Source organism: Anomalospiza imberbis, chromosome 6, assembly GCF_031753505.1.
Source record: "Anomalospiza imberbis isolate Cuckoo-Finch-1a 21T00152 chromosome 6, ASM3175350v1, whole genome shotgun sequence".
In the NCBI taxonomy this organism is placed as follows: Eukaryota; Metazoa; Chordata; class Aves; order Passeriformes; family Viduidae; genus Anomalospiza; species Anomalospiza imberbis.
Genome location: NC_089686.1, coordinates 22,300,445 through 22,304,944, shown reverse-complemented (window position 1 = coordinate 22,304,944; position 4,500 = coordinate 22,300,445).

Below are 4,500 nucleotides of genomic sequence, written 5' to 3'. Positions count from 1 at the left end.
GAGACAAAAAACCCGAGCTGGGAAAAGGGTGGTCGGAAAGGCAGGCAGGCAGCAGCCGGCGAGGCGAGCAGGGTGCGGGAGGCGCGGGCGCTGCGCCGCCGAGGGCAGCCTGGGCCCGGTGCCCGCACCGCCCAGCGGGACACAGCCGCGCCCACCGCATTGTGCGGCGAGCGGAGGAGCCACAACGCGAGCCACTCTCTGGGGGGATGGGGGTGGGAGGTGGGGGGTGGAGACACACTCAGGCGGAGTCAGGGCTCAAATTCTTGAACCTTTCACATCCTTTCTGTAATTTGAAACATACTTGTTCCCATGCCAGAACCTTTATTTTCTTTTTTTTCCCTTCTTTTTTTTCTCTTTTCCTTTTTCTTTTTAAAATTCCTTCCTCGAGGCTGTAGAAATACATTCAGAGAGAAAAAAAAAAAAAAAGAAAAAAAAAAGAAAAGAAACGAAGGGAAAAAGCAAGCCCACTACTTATCCAAGGCTCCAAAACAAAACAGAGAAACGTGAGAGCCCAGCCCTTCCCAAGCACAACTGCTCGCGGGCTCAGATTTCCTTTCGGAGGGGTCATGGATGCTGCAGTCACGGGTTTGGAACGCAGCTGGTCCTGCATGCAATAAGGAGAAAAAAAATCCCTGCTCTTCTGCAAACGGCATTTGTCTCCTTTCGCTTCGCAAGCTCATTGTGCTCGGACGAAAGGAAGCCATTTGCAAAACGCCTGGGGCACTGGATCCCCGTCATCTTCAGGGTGTCATTCCCCCTCACCACTCCCAGCCCCTTCCATCCACCCTCCCAGCTGGCCTGCGAGGGAGGGGACACATGCATGTCCCTCTCGTGTGCACTTCAAGTCACACACCTATACGCACTTCGGTTTATCTGAGACAGTCCCCGTGATTAGTGTGGGGTGTACACATACGACAGGAAAACTGGCTAAGGTATTGCCTGAAACATTTTGCATGTCACTAATCACCCGAAAGGCACAAAGCAGCATGGAGCAGTAGCACAGAGCACTCTCTTGCATCAGCTGGGCCATACTACCCACCCCTTTTCCCCTGGGTAAACCACAGCAGGTGATTGTGCTGGTGCAGCAGGTATTTTTCTTTGCTTTGTGTAAGGAAGTAACAATTACCAGCGACAATAAATGCCTCCTCGAGTCAGAAGTGACCTGAAGCTCCAGTTGCATACAAGCAGTTGCAGTGCAGCTGCCTTGCCGCTGCTCGAACAGGGCTGCTGAACTGACAGAAGCACCTACCCCTCTTTCCTCCGCTCAGGGAGTCACACCCTGGTCTTTCAAACCAGAAAAACAAGGATGAGGAAAGAAGCTTTCATGTTTCACTGCCATTATCATAGGTCATAACTGTGTTAATGTGCTATCATGCTGTTTACATGTGTATGTATATGAATGGGTGTGAACAACCCTTAAGAAGGCATGAGATTTTCCAGGAGAGACTCAAGTGGGCACATGTACATCACCTGAAGTAGCTGGATGAGTGCCTCACCAGGAGTCACCTCTGTACATGGGAGAGAAGCCCATGAGGGAAGGGAGGGAAGAGCAGTCCACAGGATACAGTCCTTACATGCTGTACTACTCTGTCACAGCCCCTGGTCTGCAGAGCTGAGGCCAGTTGGGGAACTTGGAGAGTATTTATGCTTCCTTGGGTGTATAGCTAGAGAAGAAGGTACAGTACTGTCTAGAAGATAGAGAAGGGGCAGATACATTTATTTATTTTATTGGAAGAGATAGTGTGACATTTCAGGGTTTCCCCATAGCCTTTCAGCCATGTGCCCCAGGTAGGACAGCAATTAGTTTATGCCCACTGGGGAACTCCTCTCCTTAATCCAGCTCCTGGCACTACAAGACACCACACTGATACTTTGCAGATTGGCAGGAAACACCATGAAACCCATGTGTGCTTAAATACTTCACATTACGCAGCAAATGCTGTTCTGGCTGCCTGAAACACTGCAGCATTTGGGCTCTCTCTCTCTGAGAAGATAAAGCATCCTCATAGTTTAGTTGTGTTTATCCTGAAACTCTCAAGAGAATCTTTGTCTCTGAGCTGGTCATTTGGAGCTCACAGCTTCTTCTGAATGTTGCCCTCACATGGAAGCCATCATGCTCAGGGTATCCTTACCACCACTCTGTGTCCATCCTTTGCTCTCAGCCCAGATTCCGACTTTTTAGCCAATACAACTGTAGCTAAGTGTCTTGGTAATCACAATTGTATCACTTTGCAAATAAGCCTTAGCTACAAACACAAATGCTCTGCTGAATTTTTTCTTAGGCATCATGGATACTAAAGGGTTATTAGTGCTCTATTCAAGCCTATGTTGGCAGTCCCCACCCTTCTCTAGATTGTTATGCAAGCCCAGTTGGAGTTGCTATTAAATATGAGACAAGACCTCAGTTAAATATGTATTAAGTTACAGATTTCTAGGGTGTTACCAACTTTCTAGAGATACCACATGTGACTCACTGAACTAGACAACAGACTATGAAATAAGTTATTTCATCTGGTCATATTTATCAGAGCAGGTTTGTCCTGCCTTTTTTTACAGGGATGACTGTCTCATAGGTAGCAAGCAGGTAAAATGAAATCTGTTCTTACAGGTATTGCATTCTGCAGTTCATTTTTACTGTATTCCAGTCCCACATACCTGGTCATACCCTGGTTAGCTGACATGAAAAGCTCTTCAAATCTTTGCCCTCTGAAGCAAAGATTTTGGAGGAAGACATCTAGATTTCTTTTGGTCATTGTTCAATGGACAAATTCTGTAGATAGGACTCCTATCCTAATCCAAATGGTGTGTTAAATTACAGAGAAAAATCAGCACTTGTCATTTTTCTAGAAAATAAAATGTCCTGGAGCATGCTCTTTCTCCCTGGTTGTTTCCCTGTACCCATCACAAGTCCCAGGCACCATCTGTGAACCTCTGCCAGAGCTCCTGCCCTAAAACAAACAGCATGCCAAAGGTAAGTGGGCCAGAGCCTTAGTCTGCAGCTTATCACTGTTGGGGTGTTAGGCACCTCTAAAGGGATAGTAAGTCCTTCAAAAAGGTAGCTGAAAATTCTCCTTACATAGGGAAATCTCTGTCAGATGCTAGCCAAGAGAGGCGGCCTACCCATCTGGCCGTATTGCAGAAACAGGTGGCATTTAGGCCACAAGCCAAGAGCTCCTTGGCTGTTCAAACTGGGGACCTTTGTATCCTCAAGACTGAAGGCAAGTAAGAGAAGCTCTTATCTTTCTTTGTCCCTGTATCAGATGCTAGTCTTAGGGCATGTGTCTGGGGTAGACATGCCAATAGCTGCAGGCAGAAGAAACCTGCTGTTTTATAAACACCAGCTTCTACCCAATTGCCTTTTACATACTAGGCTGGTTTTTCACTGGTGAAGTGAGTTTGAAGAAGGGAATAGGACAGTAAGAAAATGCAGCCCACAGTCAGAGGCAGTGAAGTAAAGACTAACATGACCTCAAAGAAAAGAGCTGAGATTCTCTGCTGACAGAACTTTTCAGGGGTTGAGAGGGTACAGGTTATAACAGGCTGGCTGGAGTCCCAGAAGTGCTGGGAGATGGAGGGGTGCAAACTTGGGAGCATATGCTCTTCAATTACTTCAGTCTCTGTGCAAAGGAATGTGCACAGCTTCATGAGGGGTGAATGAAGGGGACTGCTGTAGTAGACTTGTCTTCTCTGCTAACCTCTGGAAACCGGTTCCTTTAGAAGAGATAAGAGCATGTAGGCAGACTTGAAATTAGGACAAGAATCCTGAACTCAGCATGACTTCTAATTGCTTGTTCCAGACACAGCTTGTGACTCCATTCCAGGCTCTGGGAAGTCCAAAGGACAATTTAGCCACACAGGAAGGATCCTCCTGCATCCTTGCATAGCATAGAGGTAAGGTGCTCTCTGGGTGACAGCATGGCTCAGGGTGGCAGGGATTCTTGACCCCTTAACGCTGATTTGCAATGAAACATTTTGGCTCATAAGTCTGTTTCTCCCTCTGATTTTACTTTCTCTTTTAGAAAATGATGCAAATAAAGCTAAGCTGCCTCATAGCTTGTGGATACCTATACTATACTAAACTGCCCTCCAAAGAGAGGAGTAAAAAAGAGTAGAGGACTAATATGAGTCTTTGCGAGGACCTGTGTTCATGCCAGGAAAAGGTATGATCCATAGTCCTGCTCCAGATCAATTCCCCAGCCTGTTCCAGTCAACTGTGAGTTTTGTTAATGCCTATCCTGGGGCTAGAAGAAGGCAAGGCCAACAGTTCAGTTTGCTTTGACAGGACTGAGCCCTGCTTGAAAACACTAGGAAACCTCCTGAGTCAGCAGCTCACTTGCTCCTACTCTTGGAATAGCTGAGATTCCCGGACACAGTAACTTGACTCTACTTCTGGCTCAGGGCAGCCACAAGCTGAAAGGAAAAAAAAAAAAAAAAAAAAAAAAAATCCCCTCCTGGCCCATTAACGAGGCCTATTCTGGGTTCAGGAGAAACCAGTCTGAC